Consider the following 25,757-nt stretch of genomic DNA (forward strand, 5'->3'; position numbering starts at 1 on the left):
ATGTATTTTGAGAAGATATATTACCTACATTTTTAACTATTGGTATATTCTTCAAAACACTGACACATTACAAATGTCAAAAAGAAGCTTCTAATTTCAATCACCCTTCGTTGCAACCATTTGAACTACACACCTGGTTCTTTTTTTGCTCTCGATACTTTTACTGCATAAGTTCAAGTTGGATATTGGATGCATCAATTTCACCAGTTTGGGAAGGTTTACAAAGGTCATGGTCACTGTCCTTCCTTCTTTGAGTAATGTAAAAAAAATTAAAATATTGTAAAGAATGTAAAAATGCAATTGATAAAGTACAGTTTGAACTCATAATGTTGAACTTCAAACCAAACTAGAAGGTCATGAGTTTAAACTTTATTGCTTCCAACAGTGTCAGTGGGTACTGTACATAACTTTACATGATCAAATCTTCAAGTGTGTCAGAAGGTAATGTATGTAACTTTACATAATCAAATCCTCAAGATCGTTGCTGAGCAGTCAGCAAGGAGATCAGTGATAGCAGAAATATCCACTCTGCTGCTAGAGAAGCAGCCTTTTGTTAAAGAGGGAGAGAGGCCAAAGAAAACAAAAATTAACTTAAGCACAGTTATAATGATTCACTTTCCTCAACACAAGACTAAGTGATGGAAATTGATGTGGAGAAATCAGCTAAAATTTCCATCACATATCATTCAGACCTTGAGATCAGATAACCACTTGGTTTCTGAGATAACAAGGTAGCCAATCCTATTGGAGTTATCTATTCTCTGGAAGGAGAAGATGGAGGAGGCTCAGAAAGAATAGAGCTAAGTACTAGGAATTTGGTAGAGGACTGTCACAAAAATGGATGGAAGTTTAGGTTTTGCCATGGGGTTGGGCATGAGGTTTTGCAGGTTGATCCCTGACTTAGGCCTATGGAGCTCTGGACGTTGCAGGAACAGGCAAAAGAAGAGCCACCAAGAACAATGTGGAGACTGCTAAAAAACACATCTAGCTGAAAACATGTGGTCGTAGTGGGGGTTCTATACAGGCCTAGGCTTGGAGGCAGACCTAGGCTTGGAGGCAGACCTAGGCTTGGAGGCAGACCTAGGCTGGATCAGCCTAAGTCAGATCACCTGGATAAGGGTATATGCTGCAAGATCTGAAATATCGAGTGATTCAGGATATGACATTGATGAGGTGTCCAAGTATTGCTACAGATGTATGCAGAACTGTTAGCTAATGTTTTGTTTCCTTATTTAAGATGGTAGAGTGTAGTTTGAAGGAGATTTGGTTGCTTTTTCTAGCAGGTTCAAGTAACTGTCTCAAGTATTTGCTAGCTCTTATTGTATGAGTTGACTACATGATGATAAGGAGGGTATAAACATTCTGAAATCTGGGATGGACATATTACATTCATGATATTAATGTTGACAGTTCATAGATAACATTTTCAATATTAGAATACATTTAATGAGATCTGTTTTTGTTATGCCTTTCCTTCGAGAAAAAGTGTGTTTGTTTGTCTGTTCATACATGTTTGTGTGCTCTGTTTGCTTCTACACAAATGTTAATACTTTCTAAACTGTACTAGTTTGTGACACAAAACAAGCTGAGTGAACCTCTAATGCAGTTGCTTGTCCTGTTAGAAATAGCAGCCAAGTGTCTCCTATATTCATACTCTACTATTTAAATGTAGGAAATTCATATTGAATATTGAGATCTATTCAATCAGTGATGACCTGGGACTAAACAACAGCAACAACAACAAAAATTGAAAGATATAAATAAAATTGAAGAAATAAAATAAAATAGGTTATAAATAAAATTGAAGAAATAAAATAAAATAGGTTATAATTTATTAGATAATAGTAAAGCTAAAAACTAGGTATATGTGTATTTCTGAATACAAATTATTTTATTAAGAGACATTTTAGTTATTATCAGAGAATTATGTGATCCTCTTCATCTAATTAAACACCCACTTCTTTCAATACTCAAACAATTGCATGAAAATACTCTCATTAATAGGTGTAATGTCTGTTTTTTTTTCCTGTTTTCCCCATCTCATTATAATTTAAAACTCTTGTGAAGCAAATCCTCTCTAATCCCCCCCCCCTTTTTTTTTTCATCATTTTTTTTTATCTGGACATTTTTATACTTTGACTAAATGTATGGTTGTTTTAATATATTTTTTTTTGCTATCTGTTGTGAAGGTTTTTAGGCTTAGTAGTTTGGTCTCCCAGTAAGTTCTAATTCTCTGGTATAATTAGTATATTACCATTATCTTATTAATGATACAATTCATTACATTAGTTTCATGGATTTATAGGTTCTCATTTTGTGTTTGTAGGATTTATCAGTGATGTTCGTTCAGGACAGCTGGTTTTAACATCACAGATTCTTTATTGCTGGTCTATTTATGAGTGTTGTTTCATGTGTTGTGATAGTATATGGACTGATATATCATCATCATCATCGTTTAAAGTTCGTTTTCCATGCTAGCATGGGTTGGATGGTTTGACTGGAGTCTGGGAGGCCAGGAGGCTGCACCAGGCTCCAGTCTGATCTGGCAGTATTTCTACAGCTGGATGCCCTTCCTAACGCCAACCACTCCATGAGTGTAGTGGGTGCTTTTTACATGCCACCGGCACGAGGGCCAGGAGGCTTGCAACGGCCACAATCAGTTGGTGCTTTTTATGTGCCATATGTATATATACATGTACATACTGAATGTCCATTCTAGATTTCAGTATAGTTCCTATGATGATCTTCACCCCCACTGAGTATAAAGATTTTTTGGTTTCATACTTAATAGCACAAGTGTGGCTTTGTGGTTAAAAAGCTTGCTTTTCAATCTTGTGGTTTCAGGTTCAGTCTCGTAGCATGACACTTTGGGCAAGTGTTTTCCTTTCTTTCTTTTTACTATAGTCCAGGGCTGGCCACTGCTTTGTGGGTGAATTTAGTGGATGGAAACCGTGGAAGCTGTCATACATGTTTGTGTGTTTGTGCTCCCTCCTCTCATATTTGACAACCAGTGCTGGTTTGTTTTCACCTTCAAAACTTAGTGGTTTAGTAAAGGATACTGATTGAATAATACCAGACTTAACAAATAAGTACTGGGACTTGATTTCTTTGACTAAAATCCTTTGAGGCAGTACTGCAGTTCAGTGACTGTAATAAGTGAAAGATTAAAGAAAACTCTGGTTATGCAATCAGTCATTATTTTCATAGTTTACATAAATTCAGGAAATTTGTTTTACTGATTAATTGATTCTCTTGAGGGATCTGAAAGAGAAGCAGCTGGTGAATAATTGTAGAGATGTCTCCCCCCCTCTCTCTCTCTTCAATGAGCATGTATTTCAGTTAATCATCATAATAATGCTACAACACATTTCAGTTAACCTTTTTTTTTTATCTCATCATTTAATAATAATATGTATCTTTATCAACATTTACAACTGGATACTTGTGCAAAATATCCACTACTTTTATCTGCAACAGTGTGTTTAGAGATGTGTGCACTTATATATATATATATATATATATATATATATACACACACACAACACATTAACATAAAAATAGAGAATTATATATCTATACAGTCTTGTATACAGTATATTCTCTTTAGACCTCTGTCAGACATATGCTTCTGCTGCATGGATATCTCGTTATCCTTTTGCTGAACTAAGTCACAGGGATGTAAACAAACCATATCATTTGACATGGTTAACCAGAACTAAGGATTATACTAGAGCACTTGAACAACACCAGCCTGGATCCAATATCCCTAGCCATTCACCCCTACCTACACACACACACACACACACACACATGTTGATGTTGAAATTCCAATGAAGGCGTCTTGGATCTAGGTTAGAAACTGTCTCTCTCTATTGGCAAGAAATCTTGAAATAAAACTGAACAATGACATGTACATACATATGTTTTGCACAGGCACATATATATATGTAATGCACACATATATATATGTAATGCACACATATACACAAACAGTTTCCAGTTACTTGTTGCAAATGATTAAAGAATTAAGTAGGGATTTAAGTGTTGGTCATTAGTGTGTATCAGGAGTAGTTGGATACATGAAAGTCATTGTAAAAGCTTTCTGCATTGCAGTCTTTCTCTTCTCTCTAGCTTTAATAGGTTTGTTAGGTCGCTGACCTCTACCTCTTATGTAGTTGCTTACTAACTGATTTTGACACTGATTTAACCCCTTTGGCACCAACTCATCTGAGAAGAGTTCCTGGTGGCATGATACAATGTTCCTGTTTAACTCTTCAATATTCAGGTTACTCTGTCAAATGTATTGCTTATTTACTTCACGTTGTTTTGAATTAATCATGCACTACTTTGTAGCTTCACGATTTCAATGATGCAAGTGTTTAATTTTAGAATGACATTATAGGATAGGTGTGAGAGGCCTGATCTGGCTAGTTTGAACATAAAGCAGTAGAACATTTGAGCTGGATATGGTTTAAATACTAAAAGGAGTGATCTAAATTAAAACTGTCCATTGAAATTTCATGTTAATATAAGTTCTAAACACCATTATAATATTGAAAAAGGCATATTACTAAATGCTTATGTTTCTCAAATGTTATTGAAAAATAAAGGTAGTGTATTTTAAGAGAAATCTAACAGGAGATTAATATTTTATCTTCTACTTGCTTCAGTTACTGAACTGCAGCCATCCTGGGGCACTGCCTTGAAAAGTTTAACAAATTAACCTCCAGGAGTGGCTGTGTGGTAAGTAGCTTGCTTACCAACCACATGGTTCCGGGTTCAGTCCCACTGCGTGGCACCTTGGGCAAGCGTCTTCTACTATAGCCTTGGACTGACCAAAGCCTTGTGTGTGGATTTGGTAGACGGAAACTGAAAGAAGCCCATCATATATATATATATATATGTATGTGTATGTATATGTTTGTGTTTGTCCCCCCAACATCGCTTGACAACTGATAGTGGTGTGTTTACGTCCACATAACTTAGTGGTTCAGCAAAAGCGACTGATAGAATAAGTACTAGGCTTACAAAGAATAAGTCCTGGGGTCGATTTGCTCGACTAAAGGCGGTGCTCTAGCATGGCCACAGTCAAATGACTGAAACCAGTAAAAGAGTAAAAAAAGAGTTCTTATTTTTAAACCTGGTAGTTATTCTATCAATCTCTTTTTATTGAACTACTAAGTTATAGGAATGAAAATAAACCAACACCAGTTGCTAAGCAGTGATGACACACACACACACACACACACACAGAGGCTTCTTTCTGTTTTCGTCTATCTATCAAGGCTTTGGTCAATCCAGTGTTGAATTCTAGAAGATTCTTGCTCAAGGTGCCATACGGTGGGACTGAGCCTGGAAACGCAAAAAACAATCCCTTCATCAGTTGTCCCCTGTTTTACCTACTCTGTGTTTCAAACGTTGGGACAAGATGCGACTTCATTAAAACAGTCATTCCCGCAAAGCAAATTAAAAAAATTTGCGATTTGCGGAGGGTTAAAGTGGTAACAAAAAAAAAAAAAAAAACAAAACAGTAAAAACAAATGGTAAGGACTGTTATGCCATCACGAGATGAAGTGGTGAACACTGGAGAAGTGTCTGTGCGCACATGCCAAAGGAGGATACCTGAAAACAAGACAAGCAATAGAGAGATCATGACTGGCCAGCAGTAGATAAAGTAGACAATTGAACTTGTTTATGTGTAGTAGATATGACAACCTATTCTGATGGTTTTCAAATCCTACAAAAACATATACTCATAGGTATGTGAAGGATTAACATCAAAATACTAAAGTTAATTAGAAAATGCTGACTATTGGGTTATCTTTCTGTTTTTATTTGGTTCAGCATTTCATATCAGCATCAGCAGCGGCAGCTGCAGTCTATCAGATATTGACTTGCACTTAGTGTTCTTATCAGACAATAATATATCCTCTCTTGGAGCATTGACAAGACTATCGTTTAGATTTATGCAAAAACAAAAATTAAAAAAAAGAAAAAGAAAATTTTTTTTGGTCAGCATTCTTGATTTGATGTAGCTATATGCATCGCTGCTGTAAGTGATAAGCTTGTACATAGATATGTGTGTATATATAAATATAGATATAGATATATGTTGTAAATATTGATAAATATACATTGAATATACATATTATTATATGTATATCTGTGTGTATAATATGTGCATTGATGCTATAATGTTCCAGATCTGTGTTTAGTTAATTTAGAATTGGTTTTAAACTATATGTATTTTTGCTATATCTGGTATATAGTAAAAGAGGGGAAAGATACTATCTCCATTCCCCCTTTGAGTGAATTGTTTGCAACATGATCAACAATCATTAGTAACTGTTTTGTTGGGGATAACATTTAAACTAGTAACTGTTATTTGAATAACACTTAACCTTTTAGCATTTAAACTGGCCATATCCAGCCCAAATCTTCTACCCGTTGTATGTATATACTGACCAGATCCTGCTTCTTGCACCCACACTACAATGTCATTCTAAAAGTAAACAATCACGTCATTGTAATCTCAAGGCTATGAGATAATGCATGATTAATTCAAGACAATGTGTATAAATAAGCATTATTTCTACACATTTAAACTAGTAACTTATCTTGAGATAACATTCGCACCAGAAAATACTTAGTAACTTGTACTTGTACTATTACAAATAACTGTGTCATTGGTGCTGGATTCTTCATTATATATTATGTTAAGCCTACATTTAATTGGTTGGTATCCTGGAATGGCTGTTTTTGCTGAAGACCCAGCAAAATATTCTCAAAGGCAATCAGACAATGAGTTTGTCTCTTAGGTATTGACCAGAGCAGACATGTTTACTGGAAAGACTGGAAATGAGGAATTTTACTTGTGTGATTGCGACATTTTTTAACTATTTTGTGGTGTCAAATGTGATAGGCTTCTTTCAATTTCTGTTTACCGAATTCTCGTATGAGGCTCCAATAGAAGACGCTTTCCTAAGGGGTGCTACACAATGGGACAGAACCCGAAATGTTGGGGAAGTGAAATTCTTCATCACACAGCCACATGGGCACCTAAGCAAAGCATTAAAATCTATTAGCTGAACCTGCAGATTATCTTTTACTTGTTTCAGCCATTAAGCTTGTGGCCATGCTGGGGCATTGCTTTGAAGAATTTTTAGTTGAAGGAGTCGACCCTGGTACCTAATTTTTCTTTTGGTAAGCCTGGTACTTATTCTGTTGTTCTCTTTTACTGAACCACTAAGTTTCAGGGATGTAAACACACCAACACTGGTTGTAAAGTGATGGTAGGGGACAAAGACAGATAGACAGACACACGCATATGCACACACACTTATAACAGGCTTTTTCTAGTTACACACACACACACACACACACACACGCACACAACAGGCTTTTTCCAGTTTCCGTCTACCAAATCCACTCACAAGGTTTTAGTCAGCTCGAGGCTATATAGTAGAAGACACCTGCTGATGGTGCCATGCAGTGGGAGTGAACCTGGTACTATATGATTTGGAAGCAAACTTCTTTCCACACGACCACGCCTTTGCCTATAATACATTTCAACTAAAATTTTCTGTTTATATAACTGTGACATTACATATGCCATGGTAAATGTCATAAAGAGGTGCTTGTGCTGCAGGTTGTACATACTTGTTTTGGAACATTATCTCTCAAAGATGTGTGTATTTTAGCATATATTTTTGGTTGGCAACACTTCATGTTTTGATGTGTCATTTTCTTTTACTTCCTTGTGTTCTGTTTCCTGTATCCTATCCTCTCATTTTTCACACTGGAAACCAAATAGTTATATGAGCCACGAAAACAGCAACAACAACAGATTAGAACAAGACAAAACAAACATGGTGACACGTGCAACGTTTCCCAACGACTGTATGTATATTTTGGTGTGAATTGTGCATGTGATTTTTGTGTGTGTGAGGGGGTATGTTTTTTGTATAATCTCACCCACACACATATATGTGTGCACATATATGTGGGTAAGACTGTGTTCTTGTGTGTATATTGATATGAGCATATTTTTGTGTGTTTGAGTAACAGTTTTGGTGAGAGTTTGTTTGTGTGTAAAAGCATGTGTGTGAGCATGCTTTGAGCATGGTTTGTTTTGGTGAGCGCAGTTTGTGTGTGAACGTGGGTTATTTTGGTGTAGTGCTGGTTGTGTGTGAACGTGTGTTGTCTTGGTGAGTGCAGGTTGTGTGTAAGCATGTTTTTATGTGGAAATTTTTTCTGTTTGTGTGTATGCGAGCATGTTTTTTTGTGTACAGTGTATGTGTGTGTGTAAGTATGTTTTATCTGTGTGAGAGTGTATTTTTGCATGTGCTTTTGCGAAGTGATGTTGCTAAAAGTAAATTTTCTCGTTCTATAATGGATTGTGTCAAAATTCTTCTTAAATTTCTGTAAAATATTGGTTAACTTCATAGGAAATCTCAGAGTTACTTTTTAGAATTCTTTTATGTCCTGAGTAACAAAATACCACTATGCTTGTCTCAAGGCTTATCTCACTGTAAACTCACCAGTCTTGCTAATGATGAACTAGTAAAATTGACCTATTTTTAAAATAATTTTTAAATAACCCAGAAAACAGCATAGTTACAAACTAATGACATAATGTTTTTATGATGATGATAATAATAATAATGCACAAGATCATACATGCACAATGTAATTTTTTTTATAACCACTTAACCCTAATATTTGTTGTTGAGTTGCTATTGAGAGGAACAGGTTTCACTTGAGAATCTCTCAACACTCCATGCTAGCAAACGAAAGTAGCATAACGCTTGTCTAGGAAAGCATTTCTACTGGACTGCTCTTGTGTATTGTTAGAAAAGTGTTATGTAAACATTATATGTATCATTATATTTTATTTATTCACTGTTTGTTTATTTGTTTATTTAGTGAATGTTCATAGCCTAGTGGTTTAGCTGTTCAACTCACAATTTATTGTAAGGTCGTGGATTCAGTTACTGGAGTGGTTTGTACATTGTGTCCTTGGACAAGACCCTTTATTTCATGTTACTTCAGTCCATTCAGATGAAAATGACTTCAGTTTTATTGTTTGGATGTAAAAATTGGACATTCATAGCTGATAAAAAAACAATGAATAGAGATGTTCAAATGCAACTGTTATTGAAGGCATCTTATACACAGAGCATAAGGCAAACAATTTTGTAAGACAAAAAGTCACTCCTTGCTACAGTGAAATGCCAAAAGCATATGTAGTACAGAGATGCATGACATAAGCTCTGGCATTTCACTGTGGCACTCCCTGTCCAAAATCATTCTCCTCAGGACTGTTGAAGGAAGGCAAAGAAGAGACAGACAAGAAAATCCTGGATCTGGAATAATATCACTGATTGGTTGCCCCAGTCACAAGATGATAATGAATAAATTAGGTGTTGCATCTCATTATTCTTACAGGCTGGGGAACCATGTTGAATGAAGAACTACTATTAATGGCTGTTGTTTCTAGCAGGTCAAGCAACTATGTAGAGGGTCTTGCATTGATTTGTCTTGTTGAGCAGAGTAATCTGTGCCTGGTTGGCATTCTTGCATATGCAATATAGTTGAGTGAATTATAATGATTTATCTATTGTTTACCTGTTCCAGTCATTGTGGTGCAGTGATGCTGGGCACTGCCTTGAAGGCGTTTTTGTTGAACAAAAGTACCCCAATAATTATTTTGCGTGTGTGTGTGTGTGTATACGAATTTATATATGCATGCACAACAGGCTTCTTTCAGTTCCCGTTTACCAAATCTGCTCACAAAGCTTTGGTCAGCCCATTGCTTTAGTAAAAGACACATGCCCAAGGTGCCATGCAATGAGCCTGAACATGGAACCATGTTGTTGAGAAGCAAACTTCTTACCACACAGCTACTCCTGCACATGTTCTTAAAAGGAAAGAAAATATATATCACTGTTGATTTTAATCTCATTCATGCATAGTCTATCACTGATGATGGCTTTAATCTCATTCATGTTTACTCTGTTGCTGATTAAGACTTTAGTCTTACTCATGTTTATTCTATCATTGATTATAACCTTGGTTTTGTTTGTACACTATACACCCTTCTGGATTTTATTTAGACTTGTATTTGTGTTCAAAGGTCATGTGTAGTAGCCAGCCTCCTTAACAAAAAACAGACTGGGAGAGAGAAATTGTGGTGGTAATCTAAATATTGTGGGTACACACATGGATCTAATGTTAAAGAGGTTTGGTTCATGCTGTGTAGTTCTATCTTTTTATCTTTTACTTGTTTCAGTCATTTGACTGTGGGCATGAAGGGTTTTAGCTGAACAAATCAATTCCAGGGCTTATTTCTTTTTTAAAGCTTTCCACTTATTCTGTCGGTCTCTTTTCACCAAACTACTAAAGTATGGGTGACATAAACATGCCAACACTGGTTATCAAGCAGTGGTAGGGAACAAACAGACATAAAAACACTCGCATATAGATATACAGATATGTAGAAACTCTGCCAAATCAGATTGGAGCCTGGTGTAGCCATCTGGTTCACCAGTCCTCAGTCAAATCGTCTAACCCATGCTAGCATGGAAAGCGGACGTTAAACAATGATGATGATGATTACACATATATATATATATACACACGTGTACACACACACACACACACACACACACTCACGCACAAACACACACACACACACACACACACACACACACACACACACACACACACACACACACATGATGGGCTTCTTTCAGTTTCTATCTACCAGATCCACTCACAAAGCTTTGGTGGCTTGAGGCTGTATAGTAGAAGACACTTGCCATAGGTGCTATGCACACTACACAGCACATTGGCTAAGTGTCTTCTACCACAAGCTTGAGTTGACTCAAACTTTGTATACGATATTGAGTTAAAGAAATTCGTAGAAGACTGTCTGTGGGTGGCAAACTTTGTCTTTTGTCCAGTCAAACATAACTGCTTGTTACTTTTATAACTCTGCTGTTAGCTTTAATACTACAATAAAAACCCATGTAATTTATGCATTTTTTTTTTCTCACAAAAATAAAAATAAACTTTAGTTGGTGTGTAAATTACATCAGTAGATTGTTTCTAGAATTTTTTTTGAAATTTCTTTGTTGAAAAAAGTCATACAAAATTTGAACATTCATACCGGAAGTTGATTCATTTGATGTCAGAATAGGTTTTTACAGAAAAAAATAAGGGCTTAAATATAATGAAGTTTACTTTTATTTTTGATGGACAATATAATGCTTTTTTTTCCTGTATAAATTTACTAAAACGATTAAATGGTAAACTACTTTTTGAAGCCTGACGTTCATGCTGGTAATCGCAGTCCAGGCTATTATTCTACTATAATAATACACTTGTGTTTTTCTCTGTCACAACATATGAATGAGAAAGGAAGGGGTGGTAGATGAAATATAAAGACTTATTGCAAGTGCTTGTTTCATACTCCAGGTTACAACAAAATACTTATTGAGTTTGGGATCCCTCTTCATGGTTAGCCAAATCTCTTTCAAATTCCATGCTTCTGTTTTGGTGAAGGACACATTAGATAATATAATCTTACAGACTATATTAAGATATGGTCGTAACTGGAATTCTTTTGATCACAGGTCTGTTTGATCAGAGTTGACCTGGGGCTCAACAGCATTGCATCCAGAGTGGCTATGAAGTTATCAGTCCTTTAGCTTGTTGGCCTAATTGGTCACAACCTTAGACAATTTTCACTCTGAAGTATGAGCAAATTCAGAAGAATTTTATTTCAAATTATTATTGTATTAACTGACATCCATAGAAGAAATCAACTAACAGGTCAAAAATTAATTATTTTTATATATTATTATTTAAAAAAAAATTTCATACTTCAAAACTCACAATGTAATTGTATTTCTTGGTTATTAAATATTAGACATTAGATAGAATGGAAGTTTTCTATTGTAACTGTTCAACCTTTTCTCTTTTTTTTTTTGTGGTTCTGTTTGGATTATATAATACTCTTGTTTAATTTCATTTGTCAAACTGTTTAATGATTTTATTGTGTTCTAGTTAAAGTGGAAATCTACTTTAAAAATGAGAAAAAAACCCCCAAAAGTTTCCAATAAATGACTATTTAATGTTTTTAGTATATTTTTTTCAATTTTAAGATAGGTGGCACACACACACACACACTTCTATATGTGCACATATATGAATACGCTGATAACAAACATGTAAATATGTGTGTGTATCCTCTTGTGTTTACACACGCAAATGTAATGTATGTGTGTATATGTGTTTGTGTGTGTGTGAACATGGTAGTAAGAGATATGTGTTATTTTGATGGTTATAGGTTATGTCATATCCTGCCTGTGTTACTGGGAATGACATATGAATTTGAATTTTTTCCTTTTCTTATTATTTTCAAGACATTCCAACTTTGGATATTTCATTTCCTTTTAGCCAGACATTCATATTCTGTTGGTAGCTTAGCATATTAAGTAATCTACTCTAGACACTGATATCTAGTGGCTGTCCCTTTTCCCACCACCCTATTATTTGCTGTCTTCTACATATTACATCATTTTTCCTTTTGTATTTGTGAGCTGTGAATTCTCCCTTTGCTATTTTATGCAATCTTTCTCTCTGTTGCCTTCCTTCTTGCTTTCTTTCTTTCTGACAAATGTTTGACAACAATAGTTGAAAGCTTTGTCTGGGATTAAGGTATTGGAATACAGTCTGCAAGATCATGACTTTAAAATCTTGATCCAATAAGGGCTGTTGTTGTTGTTATTAGTCTTTAGTGTCCCAGGCCAACCCTGATCAAACAGATTTATAATCATATTCTTCATTTGTAACCATGTCTTTTATTCAGACAAGGAGAGTCTAGGACCATTCTATGGAAATATATCTTTTTTTTTAAGATTGTAAAGTGATTTGCAAGAAATTTGCTTGTTATTTTCACTAGGCCAAGCAACTATGTATAGTTTCTCTTTTTCTCAATGGCTCTCTGTTTGAATGGGAGGAGGTGGTATTTAGCTCCTAATTAGCTCTGGTCAAGCTGACCTTTGATCACAGTATTCCAGCCATGACCACACAATCTTTTTTTATATATCAGGCGACTATTATTTAATATGATATGGTGTAATTTGACAGAAATTTGATTGCTATTTCTTGCAAGTTAAGTGACCATGTAGTGGCTCTCTTGGCAACTCCTATCAGAATTGTGTAAAGTATATTAATCTACTTATCCCAGGATGTCATTGAGAAAATAAATGCAATTTGGATCTTTTCAGTTTGGCTGCCAGTTTTAGAAAATTCAAAGTTTATTGAAAATTTTAAAATTTGGTACATTAATGTAATTTTCCAAGCTGAAGCTCAGGAGATATTTGACTTTCTCCAGAGAATTAAAAAATTTTAAGTTTGATAATTTTCATCCAGTCGAAAAACAGGATTTGGAAGCTGTCATTTTGTGCGTGACATATTTTAATATGAAACCATAAATAAATCAACTTCTGTTTCCAATCTTTTTTTTTTATATCAGGTAACCACTATTTAATATGATATGGTGTAATCTGACAAATTTCAATGCTATTTCTTACAAGTTAAGTGACCATGTAGTGGCTCTCTTGGTAGTCCTATCAGTATATTAATCTACTTATCTCAGGATGTCATCCAGAAAATGAAATTTTGATTGAGGGAAGCTCCTACAGTGTCTATCTACTCTGAATGTCTCCTCAATTCAGAGAAATCCATAGAAAACTAGTTGTTAGCTCTTGTTTGCTGGTAAGTAGTCAGTGAGAAATATATATCTTCACCTCCCATTGGAAGAAAGTCTGTTACATTCCTAAAAGATTTTGTACTATTCCTTACAACCTACACAAATGAAGGTCACCACCACCATCACCACCACCATCATCATCATCATCATCTATCCTTTTCCTGTGCTGGCACAGATGGTTTGACAGGGGCTGGTGAGCCAGAGGACAACACTGAAATATCTGCTTTAGCATTTTTTTTTTTTTGTAGCTGGATATTCTTCCTAATGCCAACCATTTCAGTGTGTACCAGGTGGTTTTTTTTAATATGGTACTGGCACTAGTGGGTAACTTGCGAGACCTCTCAACTATAGTACTGATAGTGGTGGCTTTGTGCCAGATGTTGAGAAGTGAAAGTATAATAGGAGAGGAATAGGTATCTACAGAGGGAGAAGAACAGGAAGTTACATGGTTACCTCAAGAAGAAAAAAAGAGGATGGTGGTGAAGATGTGCCAGAGTATACCCTTCAGTTACAGGAAGGTGAATATAAGTGACTGGGTACGTCTACAGCAGTGTGAGAGGAGAGTGGCAGGTGGAGGGAAATGCAGTGAGTGGTGATCATGGGTGGAAACGTGGTCAGTTATGAATGTGAGTTGGTGGGGAATGTGGAGGGAGTAGGTGTGGGTCAGAAAGGTAATAGGTGGCAGAAAAGATGATGTAATGTGTGTGGAGAGTGGGGGGCAAGAGAGAGATGTACAGTGCCAGGGATGGAGTCAGAAGTATGTGAGGGTGATGGAAATGCCAAAAAATGAACAGAGATAACAGAGGTAATGTAGAATAATGTGTTCTGGTCACAAACACAATGAAACGCAAGCAGCAGATTTGAACTTGTTATCTACTTGGCCATTTTGGTTCATATGTAATGTTATTGAAATTTGTTCATTCGATATGCACTGGCTGGGGTGGGGGTGGGGGTGATGCTGTAAGATTGTTTAAAAGCAAAATTTTAAGAAGTAGTTGGCAAGTCATATCTAATTTGCATTTGGCAAAATAAATACACTGATCACATTTCTGATAGTACTTGAGGTTTACCCAATGTGTATGAATGAATATAGTTGTGAACAACAATGATAATAAGGATAATGATAACTAGAAAAGCACTCAGAGAGCGGAGACCTCTGCCAAACCAGCAGGAGCAGCATTACGATGACGACCACCAACATGACCAGCACCACCACTATCACCACCATAACTATTCTACCACCATCACCAGCAGCATTGTCATTGCTTCCACTTCGACCACATACACTGCCATCAACGTTATCATGATGGTTACCTTGACAGTCACTTTCACCACCACAACCAATATCACCACTACAATACCACCATCACACAACTAATACTATCATCAACACCACTATTACCACCATCACCTTAACATCACACATCACACCGCTCCTGTTGCCATTATAACCACCGATACCATTTCATCCTCCTCCCATACTTATCTCGACCATCGTCATCATCTGTCTCTGCTTTCACCACAATCACCATCAAAACTACAATCACCACAATCAGTTTCTTTACACAGTTGAAAATCCATTATCTGATACTAATGGGACCGAGATTGTTGCAGATTTTTAATTTTTTTAATTTCAGAGTGCTTTATAAAAAAAAAAAGAAAAAAAAGTTGCATCTACAAAATGGAACAGTTTGAAGATAGAAACCAGGTCTAAACACAATAGCTTATAGATATACTCTGAATGTAGTTCTATATAAATCTTTAATAATTTTTTTTATACTTAAGACCATCAGAAATGTTAAGATATCAGCCTCTACCCATGTTGTCATGCTTTGATTAAAAGGTTACAGCATAGACTAGATTACTTAGATAAGCTTTGGCCGAAGTTGACTCAGGCCATGTCTAATTTAATAGTACCACCTGGAAGAGATACACACTCAGCTCTGGGGAACCATAGTCCATTTAAGCAGAGGGTTATTGTTTTCAGAGACATATCTGGCTGTGGGTGATTTATCCGGTATTTGTTGTAGGTAATCATCTAGGGATCATTTGAGTGCCGTGAAGTCACTTTCCTCCTTTTTATGTGTGTCTGGCACGATGTTGAAGAGAGCAGGGCCAATTGAGGGGAAATAGTTCTGTCATAGTATTGTGATACGACATGAACATTTCTGTAGTGGATGGATGGCATGGGGGCCAAGCCTTGGACGAATCTTAAAGACGGGCAATGTTGAGGGAATATTTTCCACATCATACAGATGATATAGAGCTCACAGTGGCGGTGGAGGGAGCAAGGCCTGAGCTTTTTGCGTCGATCCCAATAGTCAAGGCTTGTCATGTCATTCTTCGCAGACCTCCACCAAGCAGCTCATTTTAAGATAGATACGCGAGTAAAATTACTAATAGAGAAACGAAAATAAACTTTGGAAACAACACCACCACCATAGGTTACGTGCAAGCAATGAATGTGTTTTGAAGGGAGATAATCAAAGAACGTAACATTGTAATACTTCATGTAAAATAAATATAACAAATGAAAAATCCTTCAAGAATCCATAAAAATTCCCAGATCACTACCAAAATTTCATCATCTGTTCCTTGTGTCATTACCAACTTTTCCTGCTAGTTTCGTCAAATACCATTCACAACTTTTTGAGTTATTTTGCACACAGACGGACAAACCAACGCCAATGTAAACAATCTCCTTCCTTGGCGGAGGTAACAAATCAATGACTATTTGAAATGAGTAAAAATTACCCAAATTATTGGAGGCATACAGTCTCTTATGCAGAAACAATTGTCAACCCATGTTTTTAATATAGAAAGAGCATATATCCAAAAAAAAAAAAGTTTGAAAAATTTGTGAAGATTTTTTTAAATTTTCAGTCATCATGCACATTTTTGTTCTAGGTTTGACATTGAGCTTTCATAATTTAATTTCTAGGTGTGTGTGTACATATGTATACATGTGTGTGTGTATGTGTGTGTACATTTGTTTCTTTAATAGATATTTGAAAAATTCACACACACTTGTATATGTAGGCGGGGTAGGGTACTAAATACTTTGTTATTGATTTTTATTTGACTTTTTTTTAATTGAGTTTTCATTTTTACTTGCAGTGATTTATAGTCTGTGATAGTTATACTATGGGTAGCATTTATTGCATGGAAGGACATCTTTTATCAAATATGCTGGAATTGGTGAGTACTACATTTAAAAATAAAAACATTTTTATGTATGATTGTTTAGCTTTCAGTCGTTAATGATCAGTTTGACGAATTTTGAAGAACTCTTAAAATGTAACAAACACTTATCATATCAGTTGAAAAGATCTGTTTCCTAGATTGTAGTAAGAAATATGATAGTGGATTATGGTTGAAAAGAAAAAAAAAAAAAAAGAAAATAAAATAGAAATTAAAATGTTGGTTCTTCTACCTTTTTTTTTTTTGGTTGTTTCAGTCACTGGACTGTAGCCATACTGGAGCATTATCTTGAAGGGTTTAGTTATTCTTTTAACCTCTTTTGTTTAACTGCAAAGAAACCAACACCAGTTATCATGTAGTGGTGGGGACAAAAATACATAATGTAATTGGCTTCTTCCTATTTCTGTCTACCAAATCCACTCATAAGGCTTTGATCAGCTTGAGTGACACTTACCCAAGGTGCCATGCAGTGAGATTGAACCTGAAACAATGTGCTTGGGGAACAACTATCTTACAGCACAACCATGCCTAGGGCATAAAAGGAAACTTTTCTTATTTTACTAATGTGAGTGGCTTGGAATCAAACCACTTTATTGGATGTAGTGAATTGAAACTACTGCATAGATGTGTTGTTGTTAGAAGCCTTAACAATGAGCTGATGGTTGAAATTTGTAACTTATCTCTGAGATATTGACTAGCATCTCCACATTAGTTATGTCAACTCTGCAATTATTTTCAAGTAGCATCAGCTCAGATAATGTTACATTGTCATCTTTGAAGACGTTTTGAGATGGCTTCAGTCTTTTCTACCCAAACATAAGTAGCACTCCATTGGAATATATCAAAGTAACAACTGCTGGTAAAGTATCTCTCTGTTGGCTATATTTCCTAAAATGTTTCCTTAACCACTTAGCATTCAGATTACTCTGTCAAGTGTAATGCTTTTCAAAGTTTTGATGGTGTGATTGATTAATTTTGAGAATGACATTGTAGGGTAGGTGTGAAACGCCAGATCTGGTCAGTTTAAACATACAATGGGTAAAATATTTGAGCTGGATATGGCTGGTTTAAATGTTAAAGGACTAAATAATTTGAAAATTTCATGTTGATACTTTTTCTTTTATTATGAAGTGGATGTAAAAATGATAGAAAAAATTTTAGAAATGTATGTTAGAAAACAAAAAAAGAAAAATCCTTACCCATAATAACAAGGAAAGAATGTTTTAAAAAAACCGAATAATTGTTTTCTGTAATAGCATAGTTAAGTCTGTTGAACTCTGTCTCATTGCATGTTTGCTTGGAATTGCTTAATGTACAATATCTTCAGCATGAACTCCTTAGAAATGGATTTTACTGTGGATCTAAGCCTTTTTCTTCTAATGGAAAATGGGATTATTCCAGGATGTTCTTCGACTGTCTCTCACTTTGAAGTGTAGATTCCTTTAATACCTTAGAATTTGATTTATGTTTGTCTAATTTTGTAATCTTTGTATTACCTATTATATATTTGTGTGTGGGTTGCTTTTCAACACACGCTTTATAATTTTCATCATTTTTGAAAGGCATTCTTTCAAGAGTGGTAGATTTGAATGAAACAGCATCAATGGACATGTAGAAGATGATGGCATTGTTGTTTTTGCATATTGCAATGAAGATACTCTAAGTTGTTATTTCTTTATAAATAATTCACTAATTGACATTGATTATTTACACACTGTAAAGTGGCTGGCATTAGGAGGAGCTTGATTATTTACACACTGTAAAGTGGCTGGCATTAGGAGGAGCTTTCAGCCATAGAAACCAAACCAAAGCAGACATTGGAGCCCAGCATAGTCCTCTGATCTGTGAGATCCTATCAAAATGTCCAACCCATACCAGCATGGAATATAGTCACTAACTGCTGATAATTTATTAGAAGGATTCTTTTCTAGACACTAGCAACTCAACCATCATCATTTTAACACCTGTCTTCCATACTGGCATGGGTTGGATGGTTTGACAGGAGCCAGCCAGGTAGAAGGCTACACCAGGCTACTGTATCTGTTTTGGCATGGTTTTTACAGCTGAAAGCCCTTCCTAACACCTCCTATTTATGAATTTTCTTTTCTTGCTATTTAATCATATACATACCCTTTTTTTTTTTTGGTATAAGTTTACAAGTTAGACAGCTAGCATTTACAATATCAAATATATTAAACTTGAAAAAAAAAAAGAAGAAATTTCTAGATTTCTAGTAATATTTTTTCTACATGTTTTTGTGTTTCCTGAGGACATTTTATGTTTGTTGCTTTATATTCATCTGGGTATTGTTCTAATTGTTGGTCCTTCAACTGTGAAGCAAGAATGGATCCTATTTTTCATTGGTCAATTTAACTGCAGCAGAAATGGGTCTTACATAATAACTACAGTAAGAGTTGAAGTTGTAGCCATATAGCTAGGAGTTTAGTAATTGAATCTGAGCAAGTGTGTCTCGTTGTCGTCGTCGTCGTCATCATCATCATCATCATTGTTTTAATGTCCATTTCTTCATGCTTGCATGGGCCAGACAATTGCCAACCCTTACTTGATTCCAGGCAAGATGATATTTTTCCGTAGAATATCGGAAATGAATGATGTTCATTTACAACAACCACACGTCAAAATAGAGACACAAGCATAAACATGCTCACACATAGATACGTGTGTGTGTGTGTGTGTGTGTGTGCGCACATACATACGTCTGCATGCACACACACACACAAGCTTCTTTCAGTTTCCATTTATTAAATCCATTCACAAGGCTTTATTTGAAGACACTTGCCAAAATTACCATGCAGTGGGATTGAACCCAAGACCATGTAGCTCAGAGGCAAACTTCTCAGCCACACAACTATGCACCAGAATCTTTGTAAAAAAAAATTCCCATCTTCTGCACCCAAGTTTAATCCTGAAATATTCTTCATGACTGTTTCTTTTGGTTCTTGATGGAGAAATATAAGTTGCTTCTATCAATCTATGCTTCTCTGTCAACCTTATTCTTATGAATGTGTGTAAAGATTTATCATTTTTGGGGACATTTATTGATAATTTCAGCATAAAATAGGTTTTCAGGATATTCTCTTTTTGAGTGAAATACTGCAGAGTAACCCTGTTATGATTCAGCTGATTTTTTGTGGTAATTGATTTGGCTTAATATTCTGTTTCAGTTTACATTGGAGCTTTTCATTTTTTGAAGTTTACTGTTGTCTGAGAACTCCATTGGGGTTGGCTGATTTACATTTTCTATATTTGGGCAGCACATGAAAGACTTATTGGGTTACAATTCTGGGCTTTCACTGTGTTTGTGTATTGCTATGGACCCCCATACCATTTGCACCCACTCAATTAGCAGTATGGGAACAGTTCCTTCTGACCATTTGCAGTTGTAAAATAAAAATAAAAATTCACTTCCAGGGAAATACTGGCTTGATTGATGTGAAGTCTGTTACTTCTTGCAGTATACACTTGCAGTTCATTGTATTTATATTGAATTGATGAGTGTGCTTTCAGATTGTCAGAGTAACCTTTTCATATTTGGCAAACGGGCTTCTGCTTATACTACCTAAATTAAAAATATAAGAAGATTGGTATACAGCCAGTGGATTTCTTAATTTCAATCTGTTTACTAGGGACTATATATATATATATCATCATCATCATCGTTTAACGTCCGCTTTCCATGCTAGCATGGGTTGGACGATTTGACTGAGGACTGGTGAAACCGGATGGCAACACCAAGCTCCAATCTAATTTGGCAGAGTTTCTACAGCTGGATGCCCTTCCTAATGCCAACCACCGAGCGAGATCGATGCCGGTGCCCCTGGGCCGGCTCTCGTGCGGGTGACACGAGGTTTTTTCGAGGAGATCGTTGCCGGTGCCCCTGGACTGGCTCATGTGCGGGCGACACATGAAATCTTTCGAGCGGGATCGTTGCCAGTGCCCCTGGACTAGCTCATGTGCGGGCGACACATGATATCTTTCGAGCGAGATCGTTGCCAGTGCCCCTGGACTGGCTCTTGTGCGGGTGACACATGAAATGTTTCGAGCGGGATCGTTGCCAGTGCCCCTGGACTGGCTCATGTGCGGGCGACACATGAAATCTTTCGAGCGGGATCGTTGCCAGTGCTCATGGACTGGCTCATGTGCGGGCGACACATGAAATCTTTCGAGCGGGATCGTTGCCAGTGCCCCTGGGCTGGCTCTTGTGCGGGTGACACATGAGGTTTCTCGAGCGAGATGAGCGTGGCCGTTGCCAGTACCGCCTGACTGGCTTTTGTGCGGGTGACACGTAAAAGCACCCACTACACTCTCTGAGTAGTTGGCGTTAGGAAGGGCATCCAGCTGTAGAAACTCTGCCAAATCAGATTGGAGCCTGGTGTAGCCATCTGGTTTCACCAGTCCTCAGTCAAATCGTCCAACCCATGCTAGCATGGAAAGCGGACGTTAAACGACGACGATATATTGTTTGTTTGTATGGGCAGAAACACACACACATAAACATTCCTTGTCTCAGGATGCAATGCACTTTTGGAAATCTTGTCAAAATATTGAGTTCTGATAAGCGAAACCTATTCTCACAGACACTCATGGTACAAGCAAGTCAAACAATTAAATTTACAGAACCCACAAGATTTTTATGACCACAAAGTTTACATAATGTTAGGATATCTGTATATGTGTTTGTGTGTAATATATATATATAATGTATATTCTTGTTGTAGTCATTTGACTATGGCCTTGCTGGAGCATCACACACACACACACACACACACACACACACACACACCATTGTTGTTTTAACATCTACTTTTCCATACATGTATGAATTAGTCAAAATTTGTCAAGGCAGATTTAGATTTCCTATGGCCAGATTCTGTCCTTGACTCTAACTCTCACTTGAGTGTGTCACAAAACTTAGCCAATACCTACAAGTGGCTTTGCCTGTGTTATCACAATGGCATAGACACCCTGTCAGCTCTCCCACCCTCAATCTTGCAGAATATTGAGCATTTGTATCCAAAAACTTAGCCATAAGCTGGAGGGAGAGAGGGCTGCATTAGTAGCTTGTTGGTACCCATTTACTACTGAGTAACATGAAATTATGTGCCACGCTTTAGAACACAACATAAAATACATGATCTTTTCAGAATTTTCTTTCTTTGATAGTTACAGATCTTGTAATGGTTTTACTTTGATCAAGGTTTATAAGTTGTTGTATAGATACAATATCTTATAAAATATGCACCAATAGTAAATTAGTTATCTTTCTTTTGCTATACACTAGCTTATAAAATTTAGCTCTTGACCAAATTCTCATGTTTATAAAGACATTCACTAGGAAGTTGGCCTACTTTTTATGCTGCTACGTGTTCTAGAGCGGTGTTTATCATGGGGAGGGGGAGTTGTGAGGATTTTTGTGTATATGTTACTTTCAGTCGTGTATATTGAGCTTAGAACTTTTAAATTTGTTTAATGCCATGATAAAGAAAGAATTAGATGGATGCAAGCTCTTTGTTTTTTCATTAACAAGGAATAGGGGACAATAAAATTTCACTTGTATTTTTTTTAAGAGAGGGTCTTCATGTTTGTCGATTTAAATCATGGTGCGATGCTGTTTTGACCCATCCAACCCATGCCAGCAAGAAAATCATGATGATAGTGAGACAATACTGTATGATGGTGAACCACAGATTAGAAGTTTACATTTTATTAACTTAATATATGGCTTTGTTTTGAGTGCCTGTCGGAAATGTACCATCCTAGATATAAAGGATGGCATTCCATTGAGAATTGTATTTAGGATTGCCAGGTATTTGTTATAAAGTTTCCATTGATGAATAATGTGGAAGTCTCTGATGGGATTCACTGATATTAGGAACATTAAAGACGTCTTGTAACAATTTGTTTTAAGCATTAATTGTAAACACTCAAGTTTCATATTTATTTAACTCTTAATAGGATGGGGGAAAGAAGGAATATATAAACAAATTTTTGAATAGAAGTACTTTTTATATAGATTTTGCAATTTATGAAACCTACGAAGAAATTAATGACATGTTGATTTAGAGAAAATATTGGGTTTAAAATCTCATATATGAGCTATATTTTGTTTGCGTTAACTGTTTATATCATGTATTATGTTATCATAAATCATTAGAAATTGATTTATGGTTGAAGTAGTGAAGCATATCCCTCAATTAATCTATGCCATATGGTATCATCATTTTTAGCTCTATTTCTTAAGGGAAAATGTTTCTGAAATTTATATTTATTGTATCATCTTATACTCATTTGAATTTATTAAGAAGGAAAAACAAGACAAACAGGAATAAGAGGACATATATTAGCAAGGAAAATGTGTTTCAAACCATTTTCATTTGAAATTAGCATTTTAATAGAACATTAGATGAAATTTACTTTGAAATAGAGCCTTAGTTTCTTAGTTTGTATTCCTTATAGCAATTTGTGTATTAGGGATACACCTGACTGTTCCTGTCTTCTGTTTTGTTGAAATCTATTTTAACAGCACATCTTTTTTTTTTGTTTTAGTTTCAATCAATGTTGTCTTAAAAAATGTGAACTGTCTAAATATATATGAATGGCACATAAGAGAATTGTTTTCTAAAAACAAATGATTGATCCAAGATCATTTTCCAAAATGAATATCATACCCATATCATAAACAAAATCAAATACTATCCATATATCTGTTACTGAATCCATTGTGTAACTGGAAGCATAGATTGTAATATTTGCATTTCATTATTTCCAAATCCTTGAGAAAAAATATCTACTGGTAACATAAAACACTTTTCTCTTATTCTTTCTACCCAAGTTTTATCCCATACCGATAGTGTGCGTGCATGTGCATGCACACGCACGCACGCACGCACGCACGCACGCACGCACGCACGCACGCACGCACGCACGCACGCAAGCACGCACGCACGTTTTCCATACTGGCATTGGCTGGACAGTTTGACAAAATCTGGCAAGCCAAGCTCTATTGTCTGTTTTGGTATGGTTTCTGTGGGTGGATGCCCATCCTAATGCCAACCACTTTACAGAGTGTACTGGGTGCCTTTTCCATGCAACCAGCTCTGGCAGAGTCACCACGTAACCTGCAAGACAAGATAGTCCCTTCAACTGAGGGGTGGGGTAGGGGTGGGGGTTGTACTATTGAGGAAGGTGGTTTCGTGCTAGTTGATGAAAGGTTAAAAGAATATTAGAGGGATAGAGATAGGTGTCTTCCTGTAGAAGTACAAGGATACTCCTGTTGGAGAAGAAGAGAGAAAGAAAGAGAGACAGAGAGAGAGAGAGAGAGAGAGAGAGAGTGAGTTACTTAGAGAGAGGTAGGGATGGAGAGATTGGGAGAGAAATTGTGAATATGAGTCAGAACATACATGGTACTGTGAAGGTGGTGAATGGATATAGGTGAAGTGATACAGAGGATTGGACAGAAGGGAAAATTTCATATGAATGTGAGGGGAGATATTTTGATGAGATAGAATATATTCATTGTTCTCTGTAAACCAGGATCAGTAGATTTGTTTGTCAGATTATCAGTGATTGTTACTGTACCACCTGTTTGTATGCAATAGTTTTGTTAAGTTGAGACAACAAATTCAATAGACTGCAATCATACTCGGGGACCACCTTGAAGAATTTCTTGTCCAATGAATCGGCCCCAGTGCTTACTTAAAAAAAAAAGTCTGGTTCTTATTCTATTGGTTTTGTTGCTGAACTGCTAAGTTACGGGGACGTAAACACACCAATATTGGTTGTCAAGCAGTGGTGGAGGACAAACACAACGGAACACATTGAGATATATATTATGATCATCATCATTTAACGTCTTCCATGCTGGCATGGGTTGGATGGTTTGGCAGGAGCTGGCTTGGTAGAAGACTACAGCAGGCTACTGTGTCTGTTTTGGCATGGTTTTTTACAGCTGGATGCCCTTCCTAACACCAACCACCCTATAGAGTGGATTGACACGCATGCGCGTACACACACTCTGAGCTTTTTTGAACTTCCGTCTACCAAATGCACTCACAAGGTTTTGGTCAGTCCAAGGCTATTGTAGAAAACACTTGCCCAAGAGGGACTGAACACGGAACCATGTGGTTGGGAAGCAAACTCCTTACCACACAACCACAGCGGTATGTATTCCTTTCACATGTTCATTTTGTAAGAGCAGAATAGGTTAGGCTCCACTTCTGATACATTGAGCATGATTTGAAACTTAATAGTTGCATTTTGTTGTTGTTAGGCAAGTCTCTTAATTCATTCTAACTGCAAATTAGGTACCAGTTTCTTTTCACAATAAGGTACTTTGTAGTAGAAAAGGACATCCAGCTGTAAACCTTCTGCTCAAATAACTGGATGGTGCTGGAAGGTGGTTAGTTGTCTACTTGATCTTTCTTAGAGTTTGAACTGAAAGAAAAGTAACAACTAAAGACTGAGAATGTTGGAAAGGTAGTATTTTAGAGATTGTCTACTTCTTGTCAATCATGTGTGATAACTGCTTGCTAACGGTTCTTTTTCCTTTTGAATATAATTATTAAATCAGACTCTTTATATTTTTATAGTAAAGCAACTGTTTAATTTAGCTTAGCAACTAAATATTTTAAACTGGATTTCATAACATTCTGTTTTGCTTTATTTTCTTTAAAAAAGAAAAAAAACTGAAACTGTGTCATCTGCTAGCATTCCGCACTTGTGTGTGTAACAGCGTTTTGCCTGGATTTAATTCAAG

The 25,757-nt window shown here is 36.3% G+C and overlaps 1 protein-coding gene across 5 annotated transcripts in view; it reads left to right on the plus strand.

The window, feature by feature from the left end:
* LOC106881021 (F-box/LRR-repeat protein 20) overlaps positions 1 to 25,757 on the plus strand; it is a 433,574-nt gene that overhangs the window by 93,587 nt on the left and 314,230 nt on the right. For 4 of the 5 annotated variants that reach the window (XR_016241124.1, XM_089349339.1, XM_052966259.2 and 1 more), the window contains exon 2: positions 16,898 to 16,978. The exons of the other annotated variant lie outside the window; for it this stretch is intronic. The gene's annotated coding sequence lies outside the window, so the exon portion shown is untranslated. The remainder of the gene's footprint in view (positions 1 to 16,897; positions 16,979 to 25,757) is intronic. 5 annotated transcript variants of the gene reach the window in all.

Source organism: Octopus bimaculoides, chromosome 3 (assembly GCF_046866305.1).
Source record: "Octopus bimaculoides isolate indiv1 chromosome 3, ASM4686630v1, whole genome shotgun sequence".
Lineage (NCBI taxonomy): Eukaryota > Metazoa > Mollusca > Cephalopoda > Octopoda > Octopodidae > Octopus > Octopus bimaculoides.